Source organism: Phalacrocorax carbo, chromosome 1 (genome assembly GCF_963921805.1).
Source record: "Phalacrocorax carbo chromosome 1, bPhaCar2.1, whole genome shotgun sequence".
Classification (NCBI taxonomy): Eukaryota; Metazoa; Chordata; class Aves; order Suliformes; family Phalacrocoracidae; genus Phalacrocorax; species Phalacrocorax carbo.
Genome location: NC_087513.1, coordinates 148029899 through 148050041, shown reverse-complemented (window position 1 = coordinate 148050041; position 20143 = coordinate 148029899).

The window sequence follows — 20143 nt, the reverse complement described above, 5'->3', positions numbered from 1 at the left end:
CAATGGTGAGTGACCCACAACAGGAGCAGGAACACCCCTGAGGGACTGTGGCAGTGGGTGACTCATCTGAGTGAGGACACGCTTAAGGGATTGCAGCTGTGGGTGACCCATGCTGGGCCAGAGAAAAAACAGTAAGAAGCGAAGAGCAGGAGACAGAAACCATTAAGCACACAACCCAAAATCTCCTGTGCTACACATTCCTTCTCTGAAAGAACTGGGATAGTCTGAGTGTAACCCAGAGGTAAAATACAAGAAGATCAGGAAGGGAGGGAGGAGAGGTTTGGCTTAACATGAGCCCAGAAAAAGGAGGAATGCCTTAACTTTTTTGTAGGTATTTAACTAAGAGTTTGTTCACTTCTTGATGAGTTCTTTTCTCAATAACCAAATCATTGATTAGAAGTTTGCATGGACTGGCAATAAATTAAATAAATTAAAAATTTCCCTGAGTCTAGATCATTTACCCACTATAGGCACTGTGATGGTTGTCATGAAGGGCGCGTGTCAGGGTTTTTGCCTGTTTCCTTGGCTAATTTTAATTCCATGTTTCAGCTGATGCTTCAGCAAAAACTTAGCTTTTCTTGTGGAATAAACTGTGTTTGAGCCTCTCTACTTCAATTTCGGTTTAGCAATGTTGTGTCTTTCTCCGAAAATGGCTTCACAAACACATGCAAATGGAACAAAATGATGAGTTCTGCTGTTTACAACCATGAATCTGCTATTACCAGTAGGTAAGATAAGACAGTACAGACTGCAGTTTTCTCTCAACCGAAAACCCCAGTATTTCTGTAACATGGTGGAAGAACCACAGTAAACTGGTTTACCTTGTAGAGAACTCTTTTGGTGTTAATGAAAGGATTTCAGTGTATCTTGAGGTATTTGCCAGCTTCCATGAACATAAAATGCCTGAAAACTTAATATCTTTCTAGAAAAATTAACTTCAAATATATAAATCATGATTGGTTTCCCTTAACTGGCAAAATTAGGACCTTGCTTTGAAATTCCTCCATGGTCCACATTCAGGAAATCATCTCTACTTATGGTAGTAGGAGTCAAATATCAGTTTATAGTTAAGCACCTGCTTAAGTGCTTTTTTGGGTTACGTTCAAAAATGAAATGTGTTCAAGCCCCTCGTGTGTAGATAAGGGTCAGATATAAAATCAGAAGATAAATTTAGATTCCAGTCACCTTCTCTTTAATTAGTGAGTACTCAGATCAGAACTTCTATATGGGACCATCTGGGCAATGACATTTTTAATACAGCCATTTATTTTCCTGTTTCATCACTGGATCTCTTGAGTTACAGGTCTGTGTTTTTAAATAGTATCAAATCAAAGACGACAAGGTTCTTCATTTACTGACTCAAGGAACAGAAATTATCACTGAGGAAGTGCTGAATGAAGTGCATTTACTATTTTAAGTATTACTTGCTCACAACATTTTGGTTCTCAAAAAATACCAGGAATGTGTTTTTTCTGCTAAAATCTAAAAAATTATTTACTTAGAACAACTTTTTTTTTTCCATTGTATTATTTTATGAGGGTATGTGCCTTCAGTGTGATACACATCAACAGAAATATATTGTTCTCTACATTCGTGGGTATTTTTTAATAGTATGTGGGTCGTTTTAAAAATCAGTGCTTCAGTTGTCAGAGAAATAGACAGAATATATGAACTTAAACAGAACATCTGCTCTGAAGTACATAAGCTGTAATTTATGACGATTTCAGGATCACAGAACTGTCGCCAAAGTGAGCAGAATCCAGTACATCCATGAAGATTTTAGCTTAAAAAATATTGCAGCTGAGAATAAAATTACAGGTGTGGTGTTATTTATGTTAAGAGGCTGCACAAATATGCAGCTAAAGTGCCCTAAAGAGAGCAAACATTATAAAAAACAAAGGGCTGGGTGTATCGGGGAGAAGGGAGAGTTATAAATAGCTCATTCTTCAACAGAAGTTGTTGCCTTATAAAAGGAAAAATAGAATGACGAACTTTTAAACTGGTATCTGCAAAATGAACAAACACAGACTCTCCTCTCTTGCCAATTACTGGATGGTGAAACGCTCTCGCAAAGTTTTAGATTTGAACGAGGAAGCGTCACAACAGTATGGATTGACATCTGCCTCTGTCAGGTTTTTACAGCTCACACAAAGGAGGATGAATGCACACTACCACATAGGGAAACCTACCATTTGACAGAAAAGAGCATTTTTTGACCTGACCAACAGTACTGGGACTTAAGTGAAGGCTCCCCAGAGTGGACGGTCTAAAACATTGATTCATTAGTCTGTTTAATCTTTGTGGCTGCTAAGGGAGAGATCCTCCTTGATTTACAATCTGACAGACTGTCATCTCAAGAGGTCCCTGATCACTGTCTTTCCACCAAACTGATAAAAAAACTGCCTACTACCCATGTTGCATAGAATTAGCATAAGGTTCAAGTGGAAGCTGGAAATAAAAATCATGAAGGGCTGAGTTCAGTATAGGGAGAAGTGGCTGTCAGGGAGCTACTCATGACCCCCTAGTTTGGGAATATATCTGCAGTTTTCCAGACTCTATGAATGTAGTACAGCCTTGAGGGGCTGAGGGAATGGAGAAGCAACGTAGAAGAGCCCAGACCTTCCACATGCTTCCCGCTCACCCTTATACCGCCTATACACTGCTACATTTTGTACCTCGATGTAAATTGCTAGCATAGGCCAGATAAATGTAGTATGTTCACCTATTGCCACTGAAGATGAAGGCAACCTAGAATGACTAACCACGATGGAGACGGCTACTTCGTAGACACATAAAGTTAAAGAGGATGAATCTCCTTCTGCACATGTGCCAGTATTTGGCTATAAATAACTCCTGACAGTACTGTAGTGGTGTGGTGTGTACAAATGGGAAGACGTGAATAAAACCAAAAGTAAGGAACATGGTTATATTTGCTGGGGGGTGAGGATGAGCTACACCTTGTGGCAACAAGGGCCAGCCGCTCCCTATGGGCTGGGAAACCAGGAGCCAAGGATGTGGGCCCATGGGAGTCCTGGCTCAGCAGGTTGGGCAGGGCAGGGCTGTGGGGAGCTGGAGACCAGCCCTGCTGTGGCATTACTGGGGCAGGGGCTGACAGCCCCGGGGGGTTGCCATGGGGTCATGGGCAGGGTGGTAAGGAGCACTGAGGAGGTGGGCAGGGCCAGGAAGGGCTGGTCATGCCCTCAAGGCCCTGCCAAGCTACACCAATACCACTACAGCCTTTCGGTAAGCCTGCTGTGAGGGTAAAGTAGGGCAGGTGGAAGAATGGAAAAGCCCTAAAGCATAGAGAGATGTCCACATGAGAAGAACAAGCTGAGGCCCTCTAAGAGGCTTAAAGTCCACTCAGCAGAAAAGAGCAGCCAGGTATACAGTGTAAAGAGGTAGAGAAGAAGCCTTAGGATGGTTTCTGATGCAGCCCAGGACTGATCCTTGCTGCGACTACCCCAGAATGAAGAGATGTAAAGATGGTAACATAAAGCCTCCCTTTCCCAAGGACAGCTCTTCATAAACAGCTCTTCCACATGCCGGCAAATGACCCAGAAAAGAATGGCATAAATGCTCAGAAAAAGTCACACATTTTGCATAACATTTCTTGGTGCCCTTTCTAGGTGTCCTCTGTACAGTAAGAGAATGAGGGACCCTGGCACAGTAACCATCAAAAAGAAATTAAATCATACAAAGACAATCTGAATAACCAGAGTAAATGAATATTCTTCATTTCCTGGTAAACTTTGCTGGTTTATTTGCATTTATCTTTCTGACTGTGTTTCTGACTCTCAGGTACTGTAGCCTATATTAAGTCACTTTGGGTTTAACATCATTAAATGTTCACTGTCAAGTCCCCACAAATCCCGCATTCCCCTTGTCTCTCAGGCTTAACAAACTCATTTAACACTAAGGGCTAATTAATTAACTGGATTTTCCTATATTTAATGGAGACTACCCTAAACCATAGAATCAAACCCCAGTGAAATTTAGTTCACTGGGGCAACCTATAATTATACCCAACCAGATTTAAACACTGTTCTAATTCATATTTATTATTATAATAGCAGCCTGCATTGTTATTATTATTACTAATACCAAGAATATGAGTATGCTCATATTGCATATTGCACAATATATAGTATATGAATATATTGTATTATGAATGTACTCTGTCACGAAGAAATCCATGAATCAGTTTGTGCCATGGGCATTAGAACTGGTTTTCGCTCTGAATGAAACAATATAAAAAATTCAGGTTGAAAAAAAACCACAAATGCATTATTTAACAAACTGGTAAACTCTGGGAAAAAGATCACGCTCAACTATTATACTGCATTCAAAAGGTTTCGCACACCTCCAGATGGTTGATTAACTTTTTTTTTTTCTGTCAGCAAACTGGTTTTCTTTATTTGCATTGTCCTTATTGGCTTCTGTAAAATTTATTTTTGTTCATTGTACTTTATTTATCGGTGTTTGCAAAATAAGCCTACGAGTTCAGAAAGGAAATCAAATAGGTCTGTAGCTGTTGCTTGATGTAGGTAGAGTGTATTAGAAGAGAAAGATGATTGTGGTGAACTAGTAATGAGGCACGAACTGGGCATATACCACTGTATGGTTATGAGCATCTGCTTCAGGTGCATTGGTAGGTCACAAAGAGCCGGCATCTGCTCCCCCTAAACTCAGTGGGAGCTTTTCTACTGTTGTAAATAGAAGCTGGTTTGGAGCTCCACTCAGCTATAGCAAAAAACATTCTGATCAGAGAAAGCTCACTCTTTCAGAGACTAACACTTTTGTGGTTATACAGAGTTAGTGAAATATTACTTGCTCATGTTATTAAATTTTTGCAAGGAGAAAAAACAAACAAACAAACAAACAAACAGAAGTCCCTTCAGCCTTTACTCTGTGAAACTCTCTCTCACAAGAGAGAAGCATTTCAGTAGGGTTCATAATGCTCTGCTTCTCTAGGTATTCCTATATCATGAGATGCTATGCCATGTAGAAACATAAATAAGCTTGCTCCATGAGCTGCTGTGTCTTCATATCGCTCTGCAGAGGACTACGCAGAGATACTGATGTAGATCTTTGGAGGAATCCAGGTGTAGAGTTCATGTCGGTTACATGTCATCATGTATGACAGACATAGTCATGTCACAGTTCTTCACATTAGAGTGCTTCAGGTTTGAGACCCATCTTCAGTATCCCTCCATAGCTGGCCTTGCACCTTTAAAAGGACACTCTCAGTGGTGTAGTAAGCTAGTGCATGTGAAATACAAATATAAATTCAATCCCTTACGCTACTGATTGAGAAGACAACCTGAACCGGGTGGACTCAGAGACACCCTTGGCAACAGTCTGTTCATGATCAATACGTAATTTGACACAACGATCTACAAGAAACAACTTTCTGACTGGTCTCAGCATTGTGAGACTGTAGTAATTATGCTCATTGGAAGAGTGGTGCTGATCATTTTCCACTTGTGCTCCACAGTGGAGAAACTGATAAATACTGCGTGCATTTCTGCATGTTACCTTGTGAGTGCATTCAGTTTTGCTCAGGGCAAGGAAAAAAATGTCTTTTAAAGCACAATTAAATATTTGAGTCCATTAGGAAAAGCTGAGGTTGAGGCATTCAAACACCATTGACTGGTAGGCAGGTGCATGGAGTTAGCACTGTATATCTGATAAAAACAAATGAGCAGTGGGGTTTCGAACAGGCAATAAGCTAGCAAATAAGCAAATACGGACTTAAATTCCAATATGGGGTAACCAAAAACTATGGAAATGTTAATGGACTGCATTCAGCAGAGGTAAAGTCAGCAGGGAGGAAAACACCAGTACCTGGCTGTGAATTAATTGTGTCTTTACAAGTGTTTATCTGCTCTAAGTCTAATGAGTGCAGATTGGGAGTCCAGGACTCAATTAAAAATACCATAAACAAAATAGAGGAGTAACAAAGGCAAGGAGACAGCATGATAAAATCACACCCTATGGCATTGTGATTGGGAAAACATCATACCATATACAAGCTGACTCCAGGTCTAAAGAAGTAATAATGAATGTTCACAGTGAAGATCTAAGTGATCCAGGAGTAGAGCTAAGAGAGTCTGTGTCACAAGAAGAAACTAGTTGAGGAGAAGGTAAGAAGGGGAGAACCCATATCTCAACAGCAAAAGTTCCTTCCATTCAACAGAAGTTTGGCATTGCTAGCAGTATATACTTAGTGTGTATATATAGTATATATTTAGTATATACAGTATATATTTAGTATATATTTATATATACTATTATATTTAGTATATATTTAGTATATATTTAGTGTTGAAAAACTTCAAAAATATAGCATGCTCCAAAGAATGTAAGGATTCCTTCAGAGCTGTGTTTTTTTCCTTTTGGCCTTTGCTCTGGGTTTATTTGGCAGCAAGCTGTAGCAATCCACGTTAAGGCCTTAGCAGACTGAGAGGGATAACAGGGGAGAGGGAGAGGGAGAGGGAGAAGGAGAAGGAGAGGGAGAGGGAGAGGGAGAGGGAGAGGAGGGAGAGGAGGTACTGTGCATCAGTACCCAAATGAAGATGTGGACCAAAGGGCATCAGCTTCCAACACACAATGCCTAAACTCTCTCTCTGCTTCAAATAACACACACATACACACACATCAAGTCAAATCATCAGGAACATGAGGTAATTAATAATGACTACTGACAGAAACAGAAGCCAATGAATTACATCCCCCTCTTTGAATTCCCCAGTTAGAATTTAGACACTGTCAAATTAGGGTTTGTAAATTGTGGTGACAAAGCAATTTTGCTGATTCTTTTAGAGCCCCACAATCACCACAAGAGCAGCGTTTCAGGCAATGTGTTAGTCAAGTAGGACAGAGGTACCAACCACCTGCAACTCCATACACTTGGCAACTGAGTTATTGTCACTTTTGATTCTGACTGTTAGCAATATCATTGGTTTTATCTCACAAGGAAGACACTTGGTGTCTATTAATAAACCCATTATAATTAGGATAATCAGTTGTTATTTTTGTTTAGAATTAGCTGCAGGAAAATAAAACTTATGGTTGATAGAGATGTCAACTTACTTCCTTAAAACGGTCAAAATTGAGATGCATACACAGAAGCAGAACCTGAGATATCTGAGAAGACTGATGTCCTTGCAGGGTTCAGGGCCCTCTAGCTGAACAGGGAGCTCAAAAATGCAGCTTTATGAATAAGGGCTGTATTCATCTTTAGGCATTTATGTATTTGTGTTTATCTTGGTCTGATTTTACAGCTGATGGCTCTGTCTCTGAGGTACACTTTTGCCTACAGGACTACCTTGTGACCACATTGCCAATGTCCCCAAAGGAAGAAAACTTCCACTGCTCAAAACACTTACACACAGACTCTGAAGGATACTTCTGTCACACCCAAACCTGTCTCAGCAGCCTCTGTTGGGGGATCTCCTCGTGTGGTGACCTCACACATACCATTAACACCGAGTGGGCAAGATGACCCTTGTTAACGAAGGCCACACAGTCAACAGCCACAGGGCAGATGAGAGCTGTAGGCAAACTGCGTTCAGAGAGTTTTCAGGCTGTCAACAAGGACAATATGGACGCCGGGTACTCAGGCTGAGATATCTGGAAAGATTAATAACAACTGTTTCATTACTGTGTTGGGTTTAAAACTATTCACTTCTTTTTCTTAATTAATGTTTGGGTTGCACATGTGGAAAACTTTATAAAAAGAAGCTGTCCATTATTATTTATTTCAGCCTAGATTTGTTACAATGCATGCGGAGTCTGTTCAGAGATGCGACATAATGATACTGATACATTATCCACAGACCCTTATATTCTTGTATTTTACAACCTGCAATTGCATAGAATCACTTATTGCCAAGTGGTCATTTTCTCACATTTATTATGACAACAGGATAAATGCCAGCGTTTGTCAACATCTTGTAAATGATGAGTCTTAATGAGGCAATCTAGTGTTTCACCCCTCTGAGGAATCTTGTAATAGGATGAGCAAAATATCAGGTTAAAGGAAGTGGGAGGTAATCCCAGGGGACAAACCTTTTCTTGTACAATATATTCCTCAAGGTTTTTCTTGGAGTGGGTTCTAGGATGCAGGCCAATTTGGCGTACCCCTCTGTACAACATTTTAATTGTATTTTTATCAAGTCCAGCAGAAATGCAGTCCGCATGTTGAATCTGTCAGTAAGCAGTGCCCTATGAGTAAATAACAATCTGAGCTTTGAAAACTTTCACCTAATACATGAGCTTAAAATTATTCTTCTTAAGCTGAAGAATATATCTAATGTGTCTGCTCTTGATCTGTCCTGTATTTTTTATTTTGATTTTGTAAAATATATTTTAGCTTTCTGTGTTCACTAATATATTTCAGGAGGTTTCTCTAAAAAAAATGCAAAGCATATTTCAGTCCAGCATTTTTGGACTGAGCTCTGTTGCTGGATCCTTTCAAATAATCCAAAAAGGAAGCGAATTCTTGCATTGTCTGTGCATTTTAATGTGTTGCTTGCTTTTAGTAAATATGTATATTATCGTGCATATCAGAATGCTAAGCCCTAAAAAACTTGAGTAAATAAAGTGTGTGAGAGAGCCCTACAAATGTAATACTTAATTAGAACATGACAGGTTTTTTAGAAACAAGTACTATCACTTCATCACTCTAAAAATGATACTATAGATAATCAAGAGATATTGTGTTTTGATAACAAGCAACATATATGATTTAGGATTCAGCCAATTGTCTAGCAGAATCACAGTTCGTTAGAAATTTGTCTCTGTGTCTTGCAGCTTTTTTATTTATTTGGGTCAAACTGAAAATTCAATGAATGTCACAGACTTTATGAATTTGGGCAATTGAAGAATCAACAAACATTATATTACAACAATTTGTTGTTTTTAAAATTCTATTGGAAAATGATGACTCAATCAAGTCAACATGTTCTAGTGGAATGTATTGATTTCATTGAAATCTTTCATGCAAAATTATGGAAACATCTAATTTCATTAAGGTCATGTAACTTTATTTCAATGCTTGACACATTATGTAGCAAAATAGTAAAGCTAATAATGAAGTGGTCCTGTAAACTTATTTTCATCTTGTTTGGAACAGAATTGTGTGTCTGGGTGTTGGAAAAATTTCTTGAAAAACTCAAAAATGACAATTCTTTGTTCTTATTCTGGCTGAAAAGCAATTCTGAAATTTCAAAATTTCTTCTGGAACATAAATTTCAGGTGTTACTACATAAGCAATGTGAGAGACATGTTAATTCCCCAAGATAGCTTCACAGCACCCTTCTTACTCGGTGTTCTTTTTTCGCAACACATCTCCTTTCTTCCTCATAGTGCCCTCCACATCCCTTGGGATCAGACTCTCAGTGTCCTTGGGAAGCAAATGTAGTGATATGTTCTGATTTGCACTTTTGTTGTTCATCTGCACACTGGAGACATGGTTTAATTGGACTGGATTGGCCATGGCTGTGCCTTCTCCTGCCAACAGAACTGATGTTGTAGTCTTTTCCTACTAATTGTTTGTATAACAACTGTAAAATATAATGTTAATCAGAACAACTGCAACTGGCTCTGGCTTGTATCTGTTTCGTTTTAATCGTCATTTAAGTGTTAACTTACAGTCCAAGAGAGGCAGGAAGACCTGTACTACACTTGAGCATTGCTAACAAGCACCTAGAGCAGCATCCCATTTTGAACCTTATTAACCACTGAATTTTAAGCAGACTAAATTGTCAGCGTTTATATTTGTGGGATACTTCACTGAGATTGTTTATATAAATATAAGTGAGAGGGAAAGACAGAGAATGCATTGTGCAAGGGCAGTGAAGGACAGAGAGAGGTCAGTCCAACCATGAACCTAAGTGGAATAGAGTTTTCTAATTTAGACAAATCTTGTGAGGAGACACAGACTTTGGAACTCTTCTTGTCATAGAACAGATTTGCCGACCTGCAAAAATTATCCACTGAAATTACACTAAGAAAGGGCAGATAAGCCTGGTGTGTGGGGCTTTTGCAGATGAATGGTGAGGAGTAGAAACAGTGCTACTGCTCATGCTACAGAAAGCATTTACGAAGTAGCCAAGGACCTAAAGTGGCCTTCACAGGAAATAAAATAAACCATTGGTTTCTTCCTTAACTCCATGGGATTCAGTGGTGACTACATAGGAAAAGGTCTCTTTCCAGAGACAGAAATCTAAATTTCAGATGACAGTAAAGAGTTCTGATATGGATAAAAGCATGACACTGCAGGACATACTACCCAAAGGCAGGCCATACCCTTTTTTCCTACTGTAGGTCTTTCTCCCCTAAAAAGAAGCGGCAAGAATTCAGGAGTAATTTAGAAAGGAAGATGCAGAAGGACCTGGCCTTCTGGCTGTCCTCCTCAATCTGTTCCATAAGGGAAAAAGACAAAATAATTTTGGAAGGGGACCAGTATTAACTACCAGTAACAGGCCACTTAGCCTCCCTAGCACCCACGCTTTCTCTTGCTCAGATATCCCTAAACCTTCTTTAATTCCATAATTGCAATGCATAACCATCCCTAAAATAAGCATTTATTGTAACGAAGATGTGGGGGCTGCTGAGATTTCAGTTGACCCTATCATAACTATTACTTTCACTTTTGTAAATGAAAGTAAAAAATAAATACCCAGTTGTTCTTACATGGTATCATATGGTGTTTTCTTTATTTAAACTAATGCAGGATGGAGAATGAAAAGACAGTCTCCAGATTATAGCAGACTAAAAGCACTTATCCTTATTTCTGTAAATATTATTTATTTCCTAATATTTCTGAGATTTCTTTTTTTCTCCTTTGTCCTCCCCTTTTGTTTATTCTGTTGCATTAGTATAGGTTGCAAATGAAATAATTCTTAAACATACCTTTAAGGAAAATATTCATTTTATAGAATGAACATTCTCCTGGACTGCCAACATGTAAATTATCAACTGACTAGGGAGCAATTGGCTGCAAATAGCACTGAGTTGTGCTGAATTCCAGTTAGCTGTACAGCCACAGGATAGCTACATTTCTGACCAGCGCACGGCATTTTGAATCTACCTATCCAGAGGCCAATAGTTTAGAGAGAGGACATACAAGAAGAATCACCTGCCACGCATACCTTTCAGGATACTCTGCCCCTCCAAATGGAGCTTCATCGTCTTGCAGCAGGTGAGTCTCTCTCACAGGTTTCCTGCCTGAACCCTCCCCTTCATTAGGACACTCAGACATTTCTGAAGGCAATTTATTTTAAGTGCACGAATAATAAATAAATAAATATTAAAGAATCCCTGTAAATGCATTTTTGTTACTGTATTATGGTCACCAAGTTTTTATCATGAACTGAAATAGTTGAACAAATGGTAGTGCTAAATGTCTCTCTCCCTTAGAAGTGATTGTATATACACTAACCAGCATCAGCTCCAGTACAGACCACAAGTAACCCCTCAGTGCAGCAGCACCATTAAATCATTGCTCAAAAGCCCTTACACGTAACACCACTATCAGTCCTTAAAGCATACAGCCTCCAATGGCCTCCTCAATGGTGAGTGCACTCAGGTTCTCCATGTGAGATGGTGCTCATTTCTTCACTTCTTCATTGTAAGATTGGTCTAAGTGACAGAGACAGCCATCTCCAAGTAGTGAGGGAACACTGCTGAGCATGTTAGCTAGAAACATTCTGCCTTCACATTTTTACAAATTCGGAAAGAAAATCAGAGAGACTTTGGCCCAGACCCTCACAGGGCCACTTTCAGACGGGGCTAAATCAGTTGGCATGATCCGCTCCTAACAAACAATTTGATTGGTCTCCGTCACCTCCTAGAGAGTCTCATGTGACAACAAAAGGTGACAGTGTTGAATGATTCCACTTTCATCTATTCCACTTGATTAAGGGGTTTAGTCTAATAAGTTCTACTATATAAAAATAAGGATAAATGGTGACAGGAAAGATGCAGCTTAGTCACTGCATAAAGAGATTTGTTTGGGTTTTTTCCTCCTTCACATAAATAGAGGCCTTTCTATGAAGGTGAGTTTGTATATACTTATCTACAATTAAGCTCATGAAGCTTGCAGGGAGGATGTAAAGCTCTGTAAGCTCACTGAGCTCTTAAGACTGGACGGCACTACCCCATGAGCACAGCATTCAACATCAGTAGAGACAGAGAACCCCTAAACATAACTCCCTTTAAATAGTCAGACCTTGTTAATCCAAGCTTAGTTTAACCGAATGCCTGAGTATCTGAAATACTTAAGTGGCAACCTGTCTCCAAGTCTGAATGCACCTTTGATTTGTTAATCTGATTGTAAGGATGGGGGTATCCTGTATGAAATGAAGTTTGCAAACAGCTTTGGATTAATCAGCCTTACATATTACAAAACCAAGTAGATTCCTGCCACTGTATTTATCATCAGGAAGGGCTGGCACCCTCTCTCCCTGGCTGATTTATAGAATTGCACATTTGGCATAGCAGTGCAATATTCAGATGGCAGTGTTTTCTAATAAGGATGTGCAATGAATGGAAATAAACTGAATGTACCTGAAATTATGCACCTAACTTTAGAGTAAATTATGGCCTGGTAGCTTAAAAAAATAAATAAATCATTATTAGAATACATTAACTTTCTGGACAAACTGATTGAAACATAGCATATTTGTCACCTTTAAAAGATTCAGTTGTGCTTATTTGGCCTTTTAGCCATGTGTTTATTCTGTTGCAGTTCTAAGGAAATGTTGCCCATTAAATCTACTAGATTCTGGTACGAGGCTGCCTGTCATTTTGGTTCTATTCAAAGGATTTCTTATGTTTGATATCTCCATGCCATTTATGCTGGGGCATCTGTCCATTTCCAGAAATGAGCTATCACACATCTGGCTGCTGGTAATAATTGTTTTATCAATGGCTCCTTCTCTGAGTCAATAACCTCATTTGGACTGTAGCAGCATAGGTTTGGTGTGCAGCCTAACTTAACTTACCTAATTCTGTAGCTCTCATATAGATGAGGCTGTCAGACGGCCCCATGCTATGTCATTTGAGTTCTTACCAGAATAAAATATAGTTCTAAAGATGCATTCTCACACTCCTCCAGAACAGGAAAATAATTTTTCTATACAATTAACATTTTAACAAAGTTCAAGGACTGAAATTAACAATGGAAGGTTTGTTGGATTATTTTATTGTCTTGAATGTACTCTACAGGTATATTTGCATACATACATAAATATCGTGCCTCCTTTTGGTGATATAGTTTGCTGTCATCTGGTTTAAATGCAGTAATATTGCAAAAAGGCCTTGTCACATTGTCAGAGTATTAACTAAACAGAGGAACTATTCATTAAAGGCTTTTCTCCCCAAACACAATATTTTTCATATGTTTTTCCCCTACTACATATTTGAGGTTCAAGTATTTCTCATTATGGAAAGTTATTGCATTGGAGCCAAAGTCTTGGCTACCATGGAGTCATTTGCTTTAGTTAAATGACACTACATAATTTAGACAGATGAAGCACTAACCAGAATGTTTATCAGATGAATAGTATTGGGAATAGTATTGGGGTATCCTGATGAATGTACTTGGGTTTTCAGAAGAATGCAAATAATATAGGGATTTGTACCTACCATCATTACTGCCAAATGCAGCACAACCACATATGAAACTGCTTACACTGAAGCAAAAGCATCCGTGCAACCATGGGAAATCAAGCCTCATCTGAGTGAAAATTAGGGCTTCCTGCTCCACTGTACAATCTGGAAATAAAATACAAGGATTTCAGCTGCAATTGTAGCACTCTTTCTTCCAGGTAAAATGTAATATACCACTGCTTTTTTTTTTTTTGTGTCAGTATTTCCTAACTCAAGGTGCTAACCTTAGTTCCCTTGGAAGCCTGAGGGTATTTATATGCGAGGAAAAGTAGAATGGTGCAAAGATTCTCAGGGCATCACAGACTCAGGCTGGTAAATCCAGCCACTGTAGCGTATCACTATGTGGGTCACACCCAGAAGTCACACTCAGACTCAGCTGTGCCCAGACTAGGAACTCTGTCTTTTTGAGATGGGCATATCACATACAAACACAGACATATGGTTCTGGATTGAGCTGACTCAGGTGGGATCAGATTTAGTGTTTAATGGTTGGTGTGTTTAAGGCCAGCGGCGGTATCTGAGGATCATTGTAAACCAGCATGTATCTACTTCTTCCTGCTCTGGTCACTGGCATTCAGGAAATTACTCTAACTCATTTAAGTCTTTGTCCCTCATTATGTTCATTTTTGAGTCTGAGAAAGAATATTAGGGAAATTAACATTTGTCTGTTCTGATAGTATTGCTGTGACAAAAGTAGCAAAGATGTGAAACGAATGGCTATTGAGATAAGACTGATCTTGTCTTCCTTGAAAACTTAATCCTCTCTCATCCATTTTATTCCTCTTTTTTCCATGATCCACACTTGCAGTCATTTGTGCCTCTGAGAACCACACGGTGAGGCAGACAGCTTAAGTGTAAGGTAGCCCCCAGGGTAGATGTTAATGAAGGCTGTTTTCTTCAAGGCAGTGACAGTGAAAACATGCAGTTGTGGCAAATTAAGGCAATGGACACTAACTGGTCCTCCGCTTCTCCCTATATGTAATTTGCATAAGCATCCAGTCTCTTCAAACCGTTTTGCCCTCTGCTTTGCCTGGAAGTAAGCTATCAGTACGACCCTGCTCACTCCCCTGTTTGCTATACTACACATCACATTGCGCCAGCCGTTTCTGTGGCAATACCCATCTGTGATATCTGTGCACGGGAACAAATTCCATTAACAAGCTTGGAGACTGATTAAACTCTTACACTGCAAATACTCAGCTCTGCATCTCTGTTTCTTCTTTCTCCATTGCATAAAATTCAAAGCATTGATCTTCAGGGCCTACCCTGCAGCCTCATTGATATTAGCAGCTTGATGTCACACCCTACATATCTGTTAGTACTATTCTATATCAGTGTCAAGCAAAACAGATAACTGATCATATCTGCCACAACTAGGCAGGAATTCATAGCATCACAAAAGACAGTACATTGCTTTATCATCCAACCGGTGGAGTGGTTTGGGACAACTTGTCCGTTCACTCTTGGGACGTGAAAGGAAATACGCTTGAATCATGGCATTCTTTGCCTGGTATTTACCACACGCAGCAATGGTGAGTGACTATTTGCCTAAGATACCAAGCTTAGAGTACAGCTGTTCTTACGAACATGGTTGTTTCTCTGTTACACTGCTTCACAGCTGCCACAGACACCAGTGGGAAAATTAGAAGTGGTTCTGAAGTCACAGAAGACAAAAAACCCAGCATCTTTCCAGCAGTACCAGCACTACAGCATGAGCTACTGGACAAGAACAAAGGAGCTGTAGACTGAGTATAAGCTGACAAATGATCCCATTGCATATTACCTTCTTGAGCCAAGAACGCAAGTTCACTTTAGAAGGAGCCAATTGCACTGGAAATATAGAACTAAGTACAGAATCATCTCACAAAAAAAGAAAAAAAGCACATCCATAAGGCATTAGATGACTCTGTCCCAGCCATGGAGCTGCAACTTAGTCATCTGAGAAATTCCATATGCTGTTTGTTGCTATTTGTTATTCAAAAGAGTTTTGCTATCTGGGCAGCTAGAAGTCAGTTGCCTGTCAAGCAAAGGTGGGAAAATCTACTATTGATGAGGTGGTTATTTAAGTTCGTGAGGAAATTAATTCTTTGATATCCCCCAGGGTTGTCAAAATTGAAAGTACTGCTAAAGTAACGATGAGGTTTGATCAAATGGGTTTCCTGAACTGTGCAAGTACAACTAATCAGACACATATCCTCATCCTGTGCCTGTGAATGTATTACCAGGATAGGATACTACTCCTTCTTCATTTATTGTGCAGTCAAGGTAGAATACTCATGGATACATATATTGGATGCATAGTGTGCAATGCCAAGATATTTTTAAAATGTGCCTTCTTTCAATATGAGCAAATCAAATAACCAAGTTCTTTAGACTACAGCATCCATACCACCATACAGCTAAAGTTATTCTGGATTTTTCTGTTTGGTACACAGAGCTAGAGAAGGACTACTCTGAATTGGACTAATTCCCTTATTTTCACCTTTAGTGGAGTTCAGCATGGTTTAAAGAAAGAAAGCAGGCCCACGAGATGCATTAATGCCACTGAAAATCATGCAAGCACTACTTGGAAAACATTTTCACTCGTCCATCTTATAAAACTGTTAGTGAATTTCTCATCTTTCAAGCACTGCAGATCAGGTGGCTGCTGATTATCTGAGATCCTCTGTGTCTCCCCAAGGAATGGGAGAGTACACTGTACAGCAAGGAGTAACTGAGAACAAATTCTTGGCAGCTGAAACATGATCCTTCTGGTCTAGAACAGTCTCTCAGAACTCCACCAAGTCCTGCTGTCTCCTCTCAGTGCTATGAAATCCCTCTGAAAGTAACTCAGTCACCTTCCTTTGATCCTCTTCAGTCTCATTTTCTTCTCTGATTAACTTTACATCAACCACACTGTTCTCCTGCTTCCTTTTCTCTTCATTCTTGCCTCCCTTCCTTGCTTCTTTATCCTTAAGTTCCTGCTCTTCTCATCACTATCAAAGCACCCTAGCAAATTCAGAAGTCTGTTACTCTATTGAATGGTCTTCTATATAACAGATTTCTCTTTAATTTGTCAAACACTGTTGTAGTTGTTCCCCAAGAAGAGAAGAAAACAAGAAATCGTAGAGCACTTGACTTCTATTTATTCCTCACATATGGTGCTGTACGTGAAGTAGTAAGTTTCTATCTCTGAAGACTATCCTTTCTGTGAGTTTTCCATTTTTACCAGCAGATCCCTACTATGTGGGACTTTCATCAAAGAGTTATTCCAAGAAAAGAAGTGATGAGATAATTTTACCTTTCAGATTTACAAAACACTGTGCTGCGCAGAAAAGAATGAAAAGGAACAACCAAGCCAATATATAGAAGCAATAGTTGATATCTTGAAAATCTTCCAGGTCGCTTCTACTTTAGAAGATTTCCACAGTTCCAGATGTCAAGATGGAAAGGAAAGCAAGAAAGCAAACCTGCTATCATTCCAGCTATACTGCCTATGGTGAGGAAAACTTGTGTGTGATAGGTCAGCTGGTAGACGGGCAAGTTAAAAATACTAGCAAACTAAAATTCTCAGAATTTGCCCTGAATTTTTTTGACTAAAAAATTCCCTTCATTAAGAACAGGCAAAAACTGTATAATTTCTACATTGTTAATCAACATCAGGGAATCTTAACAGTCAGGATATTTAGGGAGGTAGCAAATTCCTTTATAAAACTCATGACACCTACTCTTTTGACTGTTATATTTACAAACCTCTTGTAATCATGCCTTTTGTTTTTCTAGATGTCATATTGAAGGGCTGGAAAGTGTTGCCTGAATTTGGAGGCTTATTGATTGATTGATTGATTGATTGATTGATTGATTGATTGATTGATTGATTGATTGATGTATTTAAATCCCTCCAGTTGGCCATAGTTTTGAAGTAGCTGTTAACAACTGGGAGAAAAGAAAGGGAATGTTGTGTTTGATGATAACAGTGCCACATGCAACTGCAGCTAAATCAAGTACAGAAAGCAGATATTTAAGAACCCACTTCAGTATTTTGCAGTAGTAATAAGATTGTAATAAGATGAAAGATGACAGAGCTCCATCTTCTCATCCTAGGCAATTGTCTCTTTTGTGCAGGAAACCTCTTCTACACTCTCTGAGTGTGTGAACAGCTCCTAAGAGCTGCAGATCACTGTGGGTGCTCTTTGGAGCATCATCATACCTCTAGAGAGATTATCTTACACTCATAGGCACTGCCTTTTACTCAGATTATAGACCCATGCTCTCAGTTCTTCCTGACACATTTTAGGTAGAGCCTCATAAAAAAATTAAGTTCTTTCTTGCCCTTCTAAGGCCATATATCAGACATTGATGCAGCATCTGCACTGTAACATTCATGAACATATATGCCATGTGTTCATTTTAACCTGGAGAATTACTTGGTTGGTGTAAGCTTGCCAATCATATAAGCCGTCATATTGCTTCCACATTGTATTGCATTTATGTGGCAAGGTTTTGGTAGTGGGAGGTCTGCAGGGGTGGCCTCTGTGAGAAGAGACTAAGAGCCGTCCCCCCATTGGACACAACTGCTTCCAGATGGCTCCAAAATGGACACTTTGCTGGCCAAAGCTGAGCCTATCAGTGATGCTGGTGGATCCTCTGTGATAATGTATTTAAGAAAGGGTTAAAAATGCTGCACAGCAGCTGTGAGGGAGAGGAGTGAGAAAAAATGTGAGAGAAACAACCCTGTCGACACCAAAGTCACTGAAGAAGGAAGGGGAAGAGGTGCTCCAGGCACTGGAGCAAAGATTCCCCTGCAGCTCGTGGACCATGGTGAAATAGGTTGTCCCCCTACAAGAACATGAAGGAGCAGCCCACGGGAGACCCCATACCAGACCAGGAGTAGTTATCCTTATATCATGCAAGCATCTAAGCTAGGTAAAGATCGAAACATCAATCTTAGCAGGTTCTCCCAGGCAGTGGAATGCCTAGACCCAGATACACGGCATAGAATCACAGAATCATAGAATCGTTATGGTTGGAAAAGACCCTTAAGATCATTGAGTCCAACCGCTAACCTATCACTGCCAAGTCCACCACTAAACCATATCCTCAAGCACCATGTCTACCCTTCTTTTAAATACCTCCAGGGATGGAGACTCAACCACTTCCCTGGGCAGCCTGTTCCAATGCTTGACAACCCTTTTGGTGATGAAGTTTTTCCTAATATCCAACCTAAACTTCCCCTGGTGCTGTAAGGCTGAATTGCATTTTTCACAGCTATGGTAGGAAATGACAAGGAACTTCGTAACTGAGATAAAAACAGTAAGATCTCTGAATCAAGTAGGCCCTTCACAAATTTTTGAAAGAGGTGAGATTTAAAACACAAATTGGATATCTGATTTGAAATATTTATTTCTTTAAGCAGCATGGTGATGGGAATAACCTGAGAAATGTGATCTCTCTTAGGTAGGGAGTGGGCAGAAGGAACCATATTAAAGAAACACAAGCAATTATGAACTGACATTATTTAGGATCTTCCCTATTCAGATAGCCTTACATGACATTCATAAGAAGATTCAGTTGAAAAACAGGTTTTTGCATGAATCCATTTCCTTTACGGTAAAGGAGTCCTAATTTCTCTAGTTCTTCAGAAATTGCAACTAAAATAATTTTTCTTTCCAGTATCTGACCAGTATACTCTGGTTTCCACAAATCCTATCCATCCTCAAGGCATAAGAGTGCTGTAATCTCTCTTCCCATATCCTAACAGGCTCCACTTCTGTGTGCCTTTGTGTGTAGTTACTCTAGCTGTATAAGGCTTTTGTTGTTGCTTTCTGAATATAGGGTTTTTATGTCTTTAATTCCAGTATTTCCATACTCTAGTATCATTTATTGCTTTCCTTAGTTTCTTCAAGATCTTTCTTTCATGGTCAGATTAAAAACTCTGCAGTCTAGCGACCGATAGAGAAAAGTTACAATGAAGGTAAATCAATTCAGACTGTGTACGTTCCCAGGTTTATGTTGGAAGTCAGCATTCATCTTCAGATCAGACAAAACATACAAGCTATTTCCTAAAGACACTCTTCTTGCGGTGATATGTGTTTTCAGAGTAGTCCTCTGAATGTGAGAGAGGTTTGGATGGGGGACATCAGTTCCACCCCATTCCTACTCCCCATTAAGAGTGTTTGCAAACAGAAAGCATTTCACAAGAAAAACAGATTAACAATTCAATTTATTTCCCCTCTCCCCAAACGCTGCTTTTGAACACAAAGAAGAAATAAGCATTTGGAAGCAGGGAAGCAGCAAAAGAAGGATCAGATGCTTCTAGGCAAATTTACTACTCGAATTTTCCATGTTGCACCCATTTCACAGCCGTCCTTTGAAAACATTCATGTTGATTTGTGGGGCTGTGAAAGGCTCAAAATTAAATGAAATCGAATGCTTTAGCACGAAACAGGAGTGGGTCATTTCCTGCTATTTCTGGTCTATCTGCCTC